A 7,223-nucleotide genomic window follows, 5' to 3' on the forward strand; every position below is an offset into this window, starting at 1 on the left:
GAAAAGAAAAGATAAGAAAGAGAGAGAGAGAAAGAGAGAGAGAAAAGAAAATATTGGCCCGGTTGGTGGCTCACACCGGTAATCTTAACACTTTGGGAGGCCACAGTGAACAGATCACTTGAGGTCAGGAGTTCGAAACCAGCCTGGCCAATATGGTGAAACCCCGTCTCTATGAAAAATACAAAAAAATTATCTGGGCATGATGGTGCATGCCTGTAATTCCAGCTACTCGGGAGGCTAAGGCAAGAGAATCACTTCAACCCAGGAGGTGGAGGTTGCAGTGAGCCAAGATGGTGCCACTGCACTCCAGCCCGGGCAATAGAGCGAGACTCCATCTCAAAAAAAAAAAAAAAAGAAAGAAAAAAGAAAAAGAAAAAAAAGGACCGCGTGCGGTGGCTCACGCCTGTAATCCCAGCACTTTGGAAGGCTGAGGTGGGTGGATCACGAGGTCAGGCGTTCAAGACCAACCTGGCCAAGATGGTGAAACCCTGTCTCTACTAAAAACACAAAAATTAGCCAGGCGTGGTGGCAGGCGCCTGTAATCCCAGGTACTCGGGAGGCTGAGGCAGGAGGATCACTTGGATATGGGGGGCAGAGGTTGCAGTGAGCTGAGATCCCACCCCTGCACTCCAGCCTGGGTGACAGAGTGAGACTTCATCTGAAAAAAAAAAAAAGAAAAGAAATATCTCTATTTTACCCTTGTTTTTAACGGATTTTTTTTTTTGCCAACTATAGAATTCAAGATTGGGCTGGGTGTGGTGTCTCAAGCCTGTAATCCCAACACTTTGGGAGGCTGAGGTGGGCAGATCACGAGGTCAGGAGATCGAGACCATCCTGGCTAACACAGTGAAACCCCATCTCTACTAAAAATACAAAATATTAGCCGGGCGTGGTGGCGGGTACCTGTAGTCCCAGCTACTCGGGAGGCTGAGGCAGGAGAATGGCGTGAACCCGAGAGGCAGAGCTTGCAGTGAGCCGAGATGGCGCCACTGCACTCCAGCCTGGGCGACACAGCGAGACTCCATCTCAAAAAAAAAAAAAAAAATTCAAGATTGACATTTTTATCCTTATAAATGACTTTCCACAAAAGTATAAATTCCATATAAGTGAAATCACTTATATGGAATACCTAGAATGGGTACATTCATAGAAACCAGAAGTAGATTCGAGGTTGCCGGTGAGAAGGGGGTAGTTCGTTGGGGGACAGAACCACTTTGCATTGTCTTCTGTGAGAGGCCAAAGATTATTTGTACCGTTGCTACCCTGTGTGTGGTGTTCTCCACCCCCAACCCCATTTCAAGACTTTTCTCTTTCTCTTTGGTTGTTAGTAGCGTGTCCAGGGCAGGCCTGGCGCTGGTTCTGTTCGGATTCAATCTGTTTGTGGGGAGCTGAGCTTCTTGCACCTATAAATCAGTGTTTTCAACATATTTAGCAAATTTTCAGCTATTATATTTTCAAAAATTTTGCCCCATTCTCACTCCAAATTGTTTACCACCAAAATCTCTATTGTATTTTATTTTATTTTTATTATTTTTTTGACATGGAGTCTCGCTGTGTCGCCTAGGTTGGAGTGCAATGGTGCGATCTTGGCTCACTGCAACCTCTGCCTCCCAGGTTCAAGCGATTCTCCTGCCTCAGCCTCCCGAGTAGCTGGGATTACAGGCATGCACCATCACACCCGGCTAATTCTTATATTTTTAGTAGAGCCGGGATTTCACCATGTTGGCCAGGCTGGTCTCGAACTCCTGACCTCAAGTGATCCACCCACCTCAGCCTCCCGATGTGCTGGGATTACAGGTGTGCGCCACCACGCCCAGCCTCCATCTGCCCGCCTCGGCCTCCCGATGTGCTGGGATTACAGGTGTGCGCCACCACACCCAGCCTCCATTGTGTTTTGATGGTGCAGTGGGCTTGACATCCCCTGAACTTTGTTCCCTTGGGTTTCCCTGGGAAGGACTGGGGAGCTCTGTGTTCTTGAGGCCTGACTGTCCCCTGGTAGACCCTCTCCAGCACTCCTTCACAGCTGGCAGTGGCATAGGCCATTGCTTTGAGTGGCACACCAGCCTTATGAATGGGACCCTAAGCAGGGGCAGCAGCCCGTGGTCTTCTCAACTGGCCTCTCCTGGCATGGACTCTCCACCCTACAGGAAAGCTTGGGTAAGGGGGCTGGGGGATCATAGCCACCAGCCCTGGGGTTGAGCTTTCACCCCAACAGAGGGCTTGGCTGAAAGAAGGCAGCCCTAGCCTTCCCAGCTTCTCTTGCTCAGAACAGAGCTTCTGCAATACCGAACACGGGGGTGAGATGTGCTGGCGGCCGGCCCCTCTCTGGGAGATGTTGCAGCCCTAGGCCGGCCGCTGGGGACAAGGGAGCCTGTGTCCGTGGCTGCCTCTGCTCTGAGTGGAGCTTCCATCATGTTGAGCAGGGGGAGCAAAGGGGGTCAAGGTGCTGTGACCCACTGATCTTGCCAGAATTTACTAGATTCTCCTGAATAATAGTTCTCCTTTTGCTGTGCGCCCTTAGGACATTTCCAGAGATTTTCAATGAATTTCCAGAGACTTTTCAAACTAAAAAGTTTCCACCAGTTGTGGTTATTTTGCTGAGGAGAGAGCCTACAGAGCTCCACACATCACCATTCTGATAGTGTGGATACCGTTCAACTATATATGTGTGTGTGTGTGTGTGTGTGTGTGTGTGTGTGTGTGTGTGTGTGTGTGGGTATATACATATAATTTGTATTTTATATATAAAATATATATATATATTTTTTTATGAGACAGGGTCTCACTCTGTTGCCCAGGTTGGAGTACAGTGGCACAGTCATGGCTCACTGCAGCCTTGACCTCCCAGGCTCAAGCAATCCTCCCATCTCAGCCTCCCAGGTAGCTGAGACCATAGGCAAGCACTGCCATACTCATCTAATTAAAAAAAATTTTTTTTTTTGTAGAGATGGGATTTTGTCATGTTGCCCTGGCTGGTCTGTAACTCCTGGGCTCAAGCAGTCCTCCTGCCTTGGCCTCCCAAAGGGCTGGGATTATAGGCGTGAGCCAGCGTGCCCAGCCTGATGTAATGTTTTGATTTTTTTTTTTTTTTTTTTTTTTTGAGACAGGGTCTGGCTCTGTTGTGCAGGCTGGAGTGCATTGGCATGATCTTAACTCACTGCAACCTCTACCTCCTGGGCTCAAGCAGTCCTCCCACCTCAGCATCCCAAGTAGCTGGGACTACAGGCACACACCACCACACCTGCTAATTTTCGTATTTTTTGCAGAGATAGGGTTTCACCATGTTGCTCAGGCTGGTCTTGAACTCTTGAGCTCAAGTGATCCACCTGCCTTGACCTCCTAGGCATGAGCCATTGTACCCGGCTAGTTCGATGTATGTTTAACTCATTACTGCTGTGATTCATTTTGTTGCTCAAATTGTCCCAGATTTGGCCAGTGCAAGCCACTCCGTGTAGTCTGGATCCTGTGTTCACATCACCGTTTTTTTTTGTTTGTTTGTTTGTTTTTTGAGACGGAGTCTCGCTCTGTCGCCCAGGCTGGAGTGCAGTGGCAGGATCTCAGCTCACTGCAAGCTCCGCCTCCTGGGTTCACGCCATTCTCCTGCCTCAGCCTCCCGAGTAGCTGGGACTACAGGCGCCCGCCACTTCGCCCGGCTAGTTTTTTGTATTTTTTAGTAGAGAGAGGGTTTCACCGTGTTAGCCAGGATGGTCTCGATCTCCTGACCTCGTGATCCGCCCGTCTCGGCCTCCCAAAGTGCTGGGATTACAGGCGTGAGCCACCGCGCCCGGCCCACATCACCGTTTTTTTTTTGTTTTTGTTTTCTGAGCACATCCTTGTTTTCTGTACTTTCCCTGCCCCAACCCTGGAATCAAGCACGTTTTGTAGGGAGCCCTGGTTTTGTCAGTGGGTAAATGGTATTTAGAGATCAAGATCTTAGTATCAGGTGTCCTCATTACTTTGGGGCTATTGTCATTTTCAGGCTTTTTTAGCAGGCCAAATTTAAAATGATATAAATACAGATATGCATACGTGTGTGTGCACGTATATCGTTTTAAAGGCATGGGTCTACTGATGACCGATGCCTTCGGTTTCAGTCCATCACCTTGGCTGTCTTCTCTTTCTCCCATTCTGTATTTCTCTTCTGTCTCATTTACAACACATCTTCTAAAAAAGATCAAGATTTGGCTGGGGGTGGTGGCTCACACCTGTAATCCCAGCACTTTGGGAGGCCAAGGTGGACGGATCACCTGAGGTCAGAAGTTCGAGACCAGCCTGACTAACATGGTGAAACTCCATCTCTCCTAAAAATACAAAAATTAGCTGGGCGTGGTGGCGCGCGTCTGCAATCCCTGCTACTCGGGAGGCTGAGGCACAAGAATTGCTTGAACCCAGGAGTCAAGGGTTGCAATGAGCCAAAATTGCACCAGTGCGCTCCAGCCTAGGTGACAGTGAGACTCTGTCTCAAAAAAAAAAAAAAAAAAAAAGTTTTTTTGGGATTCTTTCTTTTTTTTTTTTTTTTTTTTTTTTTTTTGAGACGGAGTCTCGCTCTGTCACCCAGGCTGGAGTACAGTGGCCGGATCTCAGCTCACTGCAAGCTCCGCCTCCCGGGTTTACGCCATTCTCCTGCCTCAGCCTCCCGAGTAGCTGGGACTACAGGCGCCCGCCACCACGCCCGGCTAATTTTTTGTATTTTTTTAGTAGAGACGGGGTTTCACCGTGTTAGCCCGGATGGTCTTGATCTCCTGACCTCGTGATCCGCCCGTCTCGGCCTCCCAAAGTGCTGGGATTACAGGCTTGAGCCACCGCGCCCGGCCTTTGGGATTCTTTCTATCTTTAGAACACACTCATGGAAGGTGGCTCAGGTTTTCTCTGCTGTGTGGTCACCACATCAGTTTAACGTGCAGTTTGGTTCATTTGTTTCTGTTTATCCTCAACTTTAGTTTTGTACCCAAGTTTGCAGACTTAATTTTTTTTTCACATGTATAGGGTGAGGGTTAGGGTTAGTTTTGACTTTCTAAAACATCAAAACTATATTGAAAGGCATACTCAGAGAAAGGTCCCTTTTACTACTATTTCTTCGACTCCTTTCCACTCACACTGGACTTATCCTTCCTGTGTTTCTTTCTGTAAAAATGAGGACACACACACATACACACTCCGATTTCTCCTTATCTTTTTTTTTTTTTTTGAGATGGAGCCTTGCTCTGTTGCCCAGACTGGAGTGTAGTGGCACAATCTTGGTTCACTGCAACCTCTGCCTCCCAGGTTCAAGCGATTCTCCTGCCTCAGCCTCTCAAGTAGCTGGGATTACAGGCACCCACCACCATGCCTGACAAATTTGTGTATTTTTGTAGAGACAGGGTTTCACCATGTTCGCCAGGTTGGTCTTGGACTCCTGACCTCAGGTGATCCACCCACCTCAGTCTCCCAAAGTGCTGGGATTACAGGCATGAGCCACCACTCCTGGCCCATTTCTTTACTTTTTGTAGAGATGAGGTCTTGCCATTTTGCCCAGGCTGGTTTCAGACTCCTGGTCTTTTTTTTTTTTAAGACAGTTTTGCCCTGTCGCCCATGCTGGAGTGCAGTGGTACAATCTCGGCTCACTGTGAGCTCCACCTCCTGGGTTCATGCCATTCTCCTGCCTCAGCCTCCTGAGCAGCTGGGTCTACAGGCGCCCGCCACCACGCCCGGCTAATTTTGTGTATTTTTAGTAGAGACGGGGTTTCACCATGTTAGCCGGGATGGTCTCGATCTCTTGACCTCGTGATGCGCCCTCCTCAGCCTCCCAAAGTGCTGAGGTTACAGGCATCAGCCACCGCACCTGGACTATAATAACTAATGTCTTTGGTTGCTGATTCCAACATCCGTGTCTGGTCAGGGTCAGTTTTGATTGATTTTCTCTCCCTTGTGGGTCTTGTTTTCTTGCTTCTTTGGCTGCTAATGTTTCACTAGTTGCCAGGGATTGTGAATTTTACCTAAATATTTTTGGGCTTTGTTCTGGGATGGAGTAAGTGTACTTGGAAACAATTTGAAGCCAGGCGCAGAGGCTCACACCTTTAATCCCAGCACTTTGGGAGACCGAGGTGGGCAGATCACCTGAGGTCAGGAGTTTGAGACCAGCCTGGCCAACATGGTGAAACTGCATCTCTACTAAAAATGCGAAAATTAGCCGGGTGCCTGTAATCCCAGCTACTCGGGAGGCTGAGGCAGGAGAATTGCTTGAACCTGGGAGGCGGAGGTTACAGTGAGCTGAGATTGCGCCACTGCGCTCCAGCCTGGCTGACAGAGCAAGACTCTGTCTCAAAGAAAAAAAAAAAATAGATGCTTTGGGGTCTTGTTTTTAAGATTTTTGTTTTAGGTGGACCACAGCTAACTATTAACTAGTTAGCTAATAGGTCTTGGGCCTTGAGACAAACCCTTCGGAGTATTCAATGTCTTATGAATTCTGAGGTTTTCTAGTCTGGTTGGTAGGAACAGGCACTGGTTTCCAGCCCTGTGCAATATCTGGCACTGTTATCTCTAATCCTTTGGGTGGTTTCCTGCTCATGTGCACTGATTGTGCTCAGCCTGGTGCTCACCGGAGAGCCGCGTAGCCCCCCGCCCGGCGGTCCTGGGAGAGCCCCTGCACCCCCCACTGTCTGCCAGCTCCTCCTGGGTGCTGTCCCACAATCCTGAGCCTCATTCTCCCCCTGGACTCTCAGCTCCACCTTCCTCAACTCAAGGAGTCTGCTGGGCTCCACCTCTCCCTGTGCCCGGCCTGGAAGTTGCCAGGCATAAAGCTGAGGTTACCCCAGGGCTCCCGGCACCTCGTTCCCACCCAGGGGTCACTGTCCTTCTTTGGCCAAGGCCTGGCATCCCCACAGCTATAGCATCTCCTGTCCTTTGCCTGGATTTTCAGCTGTTTCCGGTGGGAGGGTGAATCCAGGCCTTGCTACTCTCCGGATGAGAACTCCAATTCATTACATGAATGTTCATTTTAATTCAAAAGAAAAAATAACTGAAGTGAAGATAATCGCATCACTTAAAGTAACTGTATCTTCCTAACGAAGATATGTGGCTTCTCTCAGGTGTCCCTGAAGCTAATTTGCAACTTGGATGCACCCCAGGCACATCAGAGCCCGTCCTCCCCTGGCAGGGGTTGTGCCAGGAATGAGACCGCTGGACACCACACGCTGGCACCAATGAGCCGGGAGAAGCGGGGGGGTGACAAGAGCCCATGTGCT

This window comes from Macaca fascicularis, chromosome 16, assembly GCF_037993035.2.
Source record: "Macaca fascicularis isolate 582-1 chromosome 16, T2T-MFA8v1.1".
Lineage (NCBI taxonomy): Eukaryota > Metazoa > Chordata > Mammalia > Primates > Cercopithecidae > Macaca > Macaca fascicularis.